The sequence below is a fragment of the Nicotiana tabacum genome, chromosome 1, assembly GCF_000715075.1.
Source record: "Nicotiana tabacum cultivar K326 chromosome 1, ASM71507v2, whole genome shotgun sequence".
In the NCBI taxonomy this organism is placed as follows: Eukaryota; Viridiplantae; Streptophyta; class Magnoliopsida; order Solanales; family Solanaceae; genus Nicotiana; species Nicotiana tabacum.
The window spans coordinates 27,880,610-27,891,771 of record NC_134080.1 but is presented as its reverse complement, the minus strand read 5'-3'; positions in this window follow the sequence as shown (position 1 = coordinate 27,891,771).

Genomic DNA, 11,162 nt, shown 5'->3' with positions numbered 1-11,162 from the left:
ACTGTATTATGAGGATCGAGTTATTGTCATTGACTTATTGCTTTGCCGTCATTTCCTAATATTATTATTCTGGTGAATTGATTTTCAAAGTGAATTTACTACGTTGAGTCATTACCTCCTGCCCCGCTGAGTTGTTAGTAATATAGTGATTTAAAATAAAAGAATTAATATCATGCTACCTTGTGTGACTTCTAGGTTAAGACTCGCCGTATATTTCGGTATTTACTATTTCTAATAGTTGTTACATTTTACTTCAATTTATTCTCAACTTAATATCCTTAACTTGTCTGAGGGTTTTTTTCACTTGAAAAGGAATCTTTGTTGTGTCTTCATTTAATAAACCGTATGTTAAATTTAATAGCTTATTCGATGTTTTATTTTACTTGAAAATGTTATTCTTCTTCACTCAAATGATTTCTAAAATAAACCCATCTTTCTAACTGATTTCCTACTTGGACTAGAAACTGTACTATTACTTTATGATATATAAGTAAAAATCTCTTGGACACCTTAATTAGCATGTGACATGGGTATTATGTACTGAGTAGCACATGGATTTTGCCGTGCAAAGTGAGATAGAGATATGTGGGCACAAGTTGCCATGTGTGTTAAAGGTTTGGAATTTGTGATTAGGATATGAGATTACGAGGATTCGGATTGTTGGAATTGTATATTATAAACGATTCAATTGGTTGAGTTAACATCGTTTTCCCTACTTGAACTCATTTATGCTTCATCCTGATCCCAACTATGTTGTTATTTAATTACTTGGTTAATTCTCGTTATCATTCGTGTTTTCCTCTTATCGTTACTACTGTTTGCAATTTGTTATCCTTCTGCTATTGGTATTACTCTGATAGTCCTTTCTCGTTAGATTTAAGTCATATCCTGCAGGTTATATATTCGGTAGTGTCTTGGCCTGGCCTCGTCACTATTCTACCGAGGTTAGGCTTGATACTTACTGGGTACCACCGTGGTGTACTATGCTACATTTCTGCACATTTTTATTGTGGAGAACCAATACTTCGGATTGAGTTGGTTTTGAAACTTATGCTTGGTGAGGCTGGAGACTTCAAGGTACCACTTCTGGGTGTTCGTAAGTCACCCTCTATTGTATATATTTCCATTGTTTCCATTTATTCTGGAACAGTGATATATTCATTATGTATAATTACTCATAAAAAGGCTTATGACTTGTACTATCGATTTTGGACTTTTAACTTTGTATAAAGATTTCCGTTTCAAAATTGTTCGATGTTATCTAAATATTGTTTTTATTTTCATTTAACGTTAGGCTTACCTAGTTTTAGAGACTATGTGTCGTCACGACTCCTTTGGAGGGATTTTAGATTGTGGAAAGTTGGTATCAGAGCTCTAGGTACATAGATGCTAAGAGTCATAAGCAGGTTTAGTAGAGTGTTGCAGATCGGTACGGAGACATCTGTTCTTATCTTCGATAGGCTAAGGAAACTATTAGGAAGTTACACCTCTTTCATTCCTCATCATGCGACATTGATTCAGCTCGAAGCATATATATTATGTTCCTCTACATCTACTCGTGCCTCATATTGCTCACTCGATATTTGCTCTGCACTGACTATTCGTAATGTTGTAGATAGGCAATGAGGGAGCCAGGGATGCTCAAATATTGTCTCAGCGTGTCGTCTAGATTGAAGATACAGAGGTATTAAGAGACTATTCAGTTGTTCACATAGTGGTGCAATGTTCTGGCATCTAGGTGATAATTACGAGCTTGGGAAGGTTTAACTAGTTGAACAGTGGTCGCGATCGTAGTAGTGTCATGAGGTGGATGTTTATTTGAGAATAGTTGGTGCTATTGGAGTCTATGTGGTTCGTATGAGATTTCTACTCAGTGGAAGGTACATATTGTAATTCAAGGCACTAAAGGAAGCGAGTTTGATAGTCACGAGAATGGACATGCATTTAGTAGATGAACTGGAGTACCTTGTGATTGGTGTTGTACGAGCTATGAGGTTAGTTTTTCGGATCATCAAATATTGTTTTCTATGGCTTCGCGCCAAGTGGGGGAGTCCACTAGCGGCACTCAGATTGCAGAGTCAGGTGTTACCTCAATTTTGGCCTAAGAAGTGTATATAGATGGTATTGGAAGGCTCTCGAAATTTGTATATGACTAAGATCTGAGATTTTATATGGGATGATGTTGGGGCTTACTGCGTTTCTACGTCATTAATGTATTTACATTTCAATATCAAAAGGGGGTCAGAGAAACAACTTCAGATTCACATAAGGTCTATTTAGTGTGGACATCTCGATCGTGGAATTATGGGGTGCTTCAGAGGAAATACGGTAGTTTATGAGTTGTTGGGCTACGTGGATTGTGCTAGGATTTTGTGCGTTGAGCTTTGGTTGGGGTATTTTTGTATCGATAGGGAGAAGTGTTACCTCAGAGGAAAGACTAGAAGTAACCGAAGAAATGGGTCAGCTTTGTGGTGTTGGGTTAGCATAGCAATGGAAGTAATTAGTCCTTTTGAATAGGAATTACCTACCGTCATTTATGGTAGTACTCTTGGGTTTGGCGACCTGCGTGGCTCGGTTGAGTTAGGAAGATTCAATTCTAATGGCTTGGTTATGTGCGAAGGGGTTTCAAGGTGTTCTCAATGGTTTCTACCATGGTTCGAGGTGTATATTTCCTACCAGTGTGTGGAACATGTTATTAATTGTGATTTTCTCCTGGATGAGCTCAAATGGAAGGTTTCTGGCTGATCGGGTATGCATTCTACTTGTGACTCAGATCCAATCTCCACAAAGCCTTAGAAGACATAGCTGATTCATCACCAGTCTGTGTTGCAACACCCGATTGAACTACCCCAATGGGTTGAGCTGCTGGAGTTTGAAACTGAGGAGCCATATGCTCCGGAGTATGGGTAGCAGGAGTCTGTGCTCCTCCCCTAGCCCGAGATATGGCTGGTGCTACAAGAAATGTGCCGACTATGCCACACTCTCCATGAGGCCCACTAGACAGACCAAAGCATCTTGAAGTACCGGGATGACGATGAACCCCTCCAGGACCTGAGCTAGTCCTGCTGGAATGGTCTAGGCTGGAGCCTCCTCATCAAGCTCCACCTGAGGCTCCGCCGCTGGTGCTACTGCTCGAGATCTGGGCTGAGCCCTGCCCATGCCTCGGCCTCTGGCACGGCCTCGGCCTCGACCTCTGCCCCTCGTAAGAGCTGCCACTGGGGGCTCTGGCTACTGCTTAGCTAAAGATGCGGTACGTGTCCTCGCCATCTGCGAAGAAACAAGAGTATAAGAGTTCGATTAGCGATGGGAGAACAAAAAATTGCACAATAGAAAAATAGAAGTGAAATTATTCCTAAACTCTATAGCCTCTGAAAGATAAATATAGACATCTCCGTACCGATCCTCCAGACTCTATTAAGCCTGTTCGTGAATCGTGAGACCTAGGTAACCTAGTGCTCTGATGTCAACTTGTCACGACCCAAATTCCCACCATCGGGACCGTGATGACGTCTAATATCACACTTGCTAGGCAAGCCAACATTAGAGTTTTATTAGCCAATTCCTTTATGTTTTAGTGATTAACAATAAAAAAGCTAAAACAAGTCAAGATGAATGCGGAAGTATATAAATAGCCACTTTGATTATATACTATTACTACCCAGAATCCAGAGTCACAATCCACGAATATTCTAAGATTTTACTACAAGTATTTGTCCGAAAGAAAATACAACTGTTTACGAAATAAGGAAAACAGTAAAGTATGGAGCATAGAAGGGGACGCCATGGCCTACGGATGCCAACAAGACTACATTGGGTCTCCAAGCAAGTGAATCCTACAGCCAACCTCTCGATCAGCACGACCTACTCCAAAATCTGCACAGGAAGTGCAGAGTGCAGTATTAGTACAACTGACCCCATGTATTGGTAAATGTCGAGCCTAACCTCGAAAAAGGAGTGACGAGGCTACAGCGGGGCAATCACAATATAATCTGCATACAGTGTATAATAAAAGCAGAAAGAATACATGATAAAATAGACTAGTAACTTGCAAGAAGTTAATACAGTTGTCGAAGCATATCATCGGTGTTCAGCTATTACCAATCCTTAAGTGCAATTTAAGACTACCGTTCAGCTAACACAGTCAAGGAAAAATATAAGCATAAAGGTTGTTGCAGTGTGCAACCTGATCCCACCATATCATAATAATCACAATCACAGTTCACCCTTATTTCACCACAATCTACCCTTATTACACCTGTTGCGGCGTGCAATCCGATCCCGCCTTATATATCATTTCAACCTTATTCCTCCTCAATATATCACCTTTATTCTACTTGTTGTGGTGCGTAACCCGATCCCACCATATTAATATCAATTACTCAACAAGTACATAAACTACATAATTCAAATCACATAACTCTTCACAAGGCTCAACTTCAAACCAAAACATTTAGGGAGCTTATGCACTATGAGACGTTACACAAGTAATACTACTCAGTGAGATCAATCCAGAATATGCCTTGAAAGCAGCGATAACCAATTTAAGCAAATAATAGGAAGCAACAGAACTACGAAATAACTAATACTCTCAGCAAAGAGAAACAATGTCTAACAAGCAGCAATTATGCATGGAAATACAAGTAAAACATGTAGCAATTATGACAGGAAATGAGACAATATGAAAGGAACGGGAAAGAAACAGATAGAACAGGTAAACTGGCAGCGCATAGGTACTTGTCACCTCACCAATACACTGCTCACATGGATTTCATATAGCAAATAAGCCAAGGGTTCCTAATCCCTCGAGTCAAAGTTAGACATGACACTTACCTCGCTCCGCGGGCCACTCCATTTGCCCACCTGAGGTTGGTCAAAACCTGAGGTTCGGACCAAAATCCATTTGCCCATTCACCCCCAGCTCGGATATACAATTGGTTTTGGAATACGACCTCAAATTGAGGTCTAAATCTCCAATTCTTCCTAAATACCTAGTTTTCTACCATGAAAGAACAAAGATTAGGGCTAGGAATTCAATGGGTGATGTTAGAAATGGAAGAAAATAAGTTAAAGAGTACAAACCTATGATTTGGTGTTGCGTTTTCCCTTCAAAATAGCTCCTAGGATGAGTTCTAATGAAAGAGTTATGAAATTTTGGGGAAAATCCCGTCACTATTCTGTTTTAAGTCACAGGCGTCAGGCCTTCTTCGCGTTCGCGAAGGGCTTGCCGCGATCGCGAAGCAGCGACTCAATTAGCCTACGCGTTCGCGAAGGCTTATTCCCACCAGCCTACACGTTCGCAAGACATGTGTCGCATTCGCAAAGAGTATAGGTCACTTCCCCTCCCCCAGTCCCCAGGCCTTCGCGTTCGCGATAGGCTGGTTGCGTCCACGAAAGGTAATTCCCCCGTTGCTCCGCGTTCGCAACCTAGCCTTCACGTTTTGGAAGAATATTTTTCCACACAGCTCTAGTTCACTCTTCACATTCACGAGAGTTCCTTCGCGAACACGAAGAAGAAGACACCAGATGACACATTAAAACCAAAATTTGTAAGTTCAAAATATCTCGTAGCCTATACGAAACTCACCCGAGCCCTCGGGGCTCCAAACCAAACATGAACAAAAGTCCTAAAACACCATACAAACTTGCTCGCGCGATCAAGTTTCCAAAATAACACTTAGAACTATAAATTTAGTACCAAATTACATGAAATTTTCAAGAAAACTTTAAAACTACTATTTCCTTAACTGGACATCCGAATCACGTCAAACCAACTTCGTTTCTCACCAAATTTCACAGACAAGTCATAAATAATATAATGGGCATGTATCAGGCTCCAGAACCAAAATACGGACTCGATATTAACAAGATCAAATATAAATAAATTCTTAAAATTATTAATCTTTCAAACTTTTAATTTTTCATCAAAATTCCATATCCCGAGCTAGGGACCTCGGAATTCTATTCCGGGCATATGCCCAGGTCCCATATTCTGATACGGACCCACCGACATCATCAAAATACGGATTCGGCTCCGTTTGCTCCTAACGCTGATCGAAGTCAACTAAAATTAACTTTTAAGACAAAGATTCTTATTTTTATCATTTTTTTAACATACAAGCCTCATGGGTCAATAACCGGACTGTGCATGCAAATCGAAGAAGGCTAGAATGAGGCGTTTAAGGCTTCGGAACACAGAATTTGGTTCTAGAACATATGATGACCTGTTGGGTCATAACAACCACTACACAGATATCAACAACAAGAATGGCCCCAGGCCATCACAAATCATCACCATCAATCCCTGACATAGCCCAACTTGTCTCGCCACGTGTGCAATAGTAAAGTTAATGCCCGTCCTGTCTCGCCACACGTGCATAATAATGTTCCCACCTTGTCTCGCCACATGTGCAACCCACATATAGATTTATCCCGCCTTGTCTCACCGCATGTGCAAATATCAATAGTAACAATAGCACGACAGAAACCTCGTGCAACCCCATAACAACAACCGCATCGCAGAAACCTCGTGCATCACAATACCAACAGTCGTACGGTAGAAACCTCGTGCATCACCACCACAAGTTCAACAACAACAATGACAATAATACAAGGTATGGAAAGTAAATCAACCCAAGAACTTTAAATTACAAAGAAACGGTAGAACCAGTTCACAAGGAATAACCACAATAAGGAATGCTAGGCGTAAAGAGAACAGCTCAACAAGGGAAAACTAATATGTAACAACGATTCCATAATATACAATTCAATAACAGGAAGCTAACACGAGTCAAATAATTCCAAATAAAGACAAGTCAACTAAGGTATAAAATTTCTAAAATTCTTTTAACGTTGAGCAATTACGAAGGATATTCAACAATTCAATTAAGAATAAGCGGAAAGATAATCATAACCTCGATTAAGACTAAACAATTATAGGATAAAATAACAATAAAATCCAAATAAAGATGAGCGGTTAGGAACAGATAGCATGCCAATATAAGAGGTAAAACCTTCAGTTAAGTCCAATAGGCAATAAGAGTGAATCCCAATGCAATTAATTCTAATTAAAGCATGTAAAGATGAAGCTAGTAAATAGGAGCTCAAGAACAACTTCATACTTAGTGAATTTAAGGATCTAAGAACCCTAAAAGGCCAACTATTCACAAGTAAGTCCAAGCACGCACTCGTCACCTCGAGTACACGGACTACAATCAACATAGAAGACTCAGATCCGAAGGAAAAATCCCCCACATAAGGTTAGGCAAGATACTTACCTCGAAGAAGACAAACCGATACTCTAAAATGAACTTCTCGGGTAAAAAGACCTCCGGACGGCTCAAATCTTAACCAAAATAACTTCAAGGCACAAATAAAGCCCATAAGAAACCATCCCGGATCATAAAGTCAATCTTTAACAAAATTCGAAAATCGGTCCAAAAGTCGACCCTTGGGCCCGTGCCTCGGAACCCGATAAATTTTACAAAACCCCAACACCCATTCCGATACGAGTTCAACCATACAAAAATTATCAAAATCCGATACCATTTCGCCCTTCAAATCATGATTTTTTATTTTTGAAAACCTTTTTAAAAAACCACCATTTGCTCAACTCAAAACACAAATTAAATGATAAAAAACAAAGATAAAATCATGGAATATGTTAAATTCTAGGTGAAGAACACTTACCCAATCGTTTTTCTTGAAACATTCACAAGAAATCGCTCAAAACCGAGCTCTACAAGTCAAAATATGATGGAAATGGCCTAACCCTCGATTTGAAAAACTTATATTCTGCCCAGGCGACTATGCATCGCGAACGCAGAGAAAGGCTCGCGTTCGCAAAGAAGAAAAATGAGGCTGCCAAGAAAACCCCATCGCGGACGCGAGCTAAGGCGCGCGAACACGAAGAGTTAGGAACAGAAGCTTTCGCGAACGCGAAGAAGAAATAGCCACCAGCCCCCAGCTCCTAATTTCTACTACGCGAACGCAAAGTAGGGGCTCCAAACTCGAAGAATAAGGAAGTAGACTTTCGCGATCGCGAACGGTACTACGCGAATGCGATGAAGAAAAATGGGGAAGATCAATAGGACACTGCGCGATTGCGATTGGAACTATGGGATAGCGAAAAAGGATATCAGATACTAGAAACCAGCAATCCAAAAATAGAAGAAACTGGCCCGTAGCCCATCCGAAACACATCCGAGACACCCGGGACGTCGTCTAAACACACAAAAAAGTTGTATAACCTAACACGGACTCGTTTAGGGTTTCAAATCACATTCAACAACGCCAAAAATGCAAATCGTGCCATGAATCGAACTATAAACTTCCAAATTTTTCAACTTCGGAAACTCGTACGGAAACCAATCAGACCGACCCATAATGATGCCAAATTTTGCAGACATGTCTCAAATGATAAGATAGAGCTATTCCAACTCTCGGAATCGCATTCCGACCCCGATATTACAAAAGTCAATTATGGGTCAAACTTTTCCATTTTCCAAACTTCAACTTTTCCAACTTTCGCCGAAATGCCTCAAATTACTCTACGAACCTCCGAATTTGAATCCGGACGTGCGCCTAAGTCCAAAATCACCATACGAAACTGCTGACATCATCCAAAACTCATTATAGAATCGTTTACACAAAAGTCAAATTCTCACCGCTTAAGCTTCCAAAACTAGATTTCTTCTTCCAATTCGACTCTAAATCATCCGGTAACTGAATTCACCCATGCACGCAAGTCTATACACATAATATGAAGTTATTCAAGACCTTACGCTGCCGAACGAAGCTTAAATTCTCAAAACGATCGGCCGGGTGGTTACATCTAATCTCTTTAGATGAATTGACTATATATTTCAATTGTATAAATCTTTCTTATCAAGTCAAATTCAAAGAATATTAACTAAAACTTTATTATTTTTAGCCAAATAAAAAAGTTTAGCCTAAATAATGTAGTTCTATCCAAGTTTTATTATAAATTGTATTCGAAAAAAATTATCTAAAAAAGTAACATACTTATAAAGGAAAAAATATATTTTATTTTTCAAAAAAATACCACATATACAGAAAAATTCACGTGGCAGGCGAGTGCACTCACACTCTTTGCCACATCAGCGTCCATAGATGTAATAGCTCTCAAAAGATCAAGTTGAGGGGAGGTAATTAATACCACAAATAGTTTAAAGCTATAACTAATAATCTCTGTCAAGTTTAGGGGGTAGTAAGGTATTTTAACTTCTAATATCTATTATTATTAACCTGTCATTTAGTTCTACAAATAGACACAAGTTTACACACTTCTAGGGTGACTTGCGGATTAGTTTTCCAAGAACAGTACTTATAACTTTTTTCTGGCGTGGTTATTTTGGGTGGCCTTTAAAGTGTTTATATTTATTTAAAATGTTATAACTTACAATAAATATTTGAAGTTGAAAAAGATTTGCGATGAAAATAACGTGGATAAAAGATATAGGAAAATACTTTTATTTTCACCTATAACATGAATATATAAAATCCAAACTATATTCTCAATTGTTTGCAACAACACCCAATTCAAATAAATAATGGGTTTTAAAAACCTAAATTCAAATTCAAAGCTTTTTAATGGTTGTCAATGGTGGAATTGTTATTCTCTTTTCCTTTGCTTTACATTACTGGAATTAGGGATTGAGAGATGGAGAGAGACGTAGAGAGAATTCCCAATTGTTTGCAACAATATCCAATTCAAACAAATATTATTTTTTGAAAACCCAAATTCGAATTCAAAGTTTCATAGTTTTTTAATGGCTGTTAATGGTGGAATTGTTGTTCTCTTTTCCTTTGATCTATATTACTAGAATTAGGGGTTGAGAGATAGAAAGAGACATAGAGAGAGCGCGCATGAGAGAGAGAGAATAAGGATGAGAAATAATTGATTCCTAATATAAAAGGATACCCATTTAATTTCTAAAGTGTATATAATTGGTAAATTTGTATATAAGAGGTAATTAAATTGAAACTTGAGTAGGGAGGGTAATAAAGTTTCCAATAGTACCTAGATATGTAAAAATCCCAAAACTAATCCCTGACTAGATATTTATAGAATATTATTTAAAATAACTAGAAAAATGTCTTATTCTTAGAGAAATGATGTGTGCTAGCCTTCCCTACTAGTCTTCCCTACCATCGGCCTATCCGCTTCCAGAGCTTATTCTTTATCAACTAAAAATAGGGTTGGCAGGGTCAGGGCCTTTCTCACTGGGCGAGCTAATCCGTATTATTCTATGTCAATGTGAACTTAACGACCTTTATTTTAAGCAATTATTCGCTCCAAGACGCATGACAAGACCTTCGATCTCTCTCCATAATTGATATGGAAGTTGGAAAAAATCAACCACTCATAAGCCTAATCAGATAGTAGGTTGGAATATTTGGTAACTGCAGGAGAGAATTAACGAGGCAGTTTCTTCCTAAGGCAGTTTCTTCATGCTGGAGAGAAGTTGGACTTGGTCAAAGCTGCACAAATCTTACTTGCTCTCTCTTTCACGTCTTCTTCTAAAATAAGTCTTCAAAGGTGGGATTGTATCATATGTCAAGTCACCTTTGCATGAGGTTGCGTTGGCAAGCCAGTATTTACTCAATATTTCATAAGCCTGGAGTTCCATGGTCAAAGAACAACACATGCCGTTAAGATTTTTCAATCCCCCAGCCTCTTCGATCCGCTCAGCATAAATATTAGTGCCGTCAGGTCCCTTGTGCTTTTCCCCATACTCCAATATGTTTTCTACTCCTTTAAGACTGACGGTGCAAATTATTTTATTACCAAAGACGCCAAGATAATCACACAGAGGACCTATGCAGCAATCCACCAATTCACTAAAGCCAAAAGCACGAAAAGAACATCAGAGTTGGTGAAAGTATCAGTATACCAGAGAGACGAACCGAGAAAAAGAGGTCAGACTTGATGTACGAATCATCACTGATACCGATAATAGCATTTGAAATTGCAGCAGCAGCAACGTCCATTTGTCTAGCCTTAGCCAGTTGGCATAGACGGTCCATTAATCCGAATTCGGAACCAAAATGTGGTTTTTTTTACTCAAAATACGTAAATAAGTGTTAAAAAAAAGTTACCAAACTATATATAACGCCACAAATAGTGGCGCTATACAGTAACG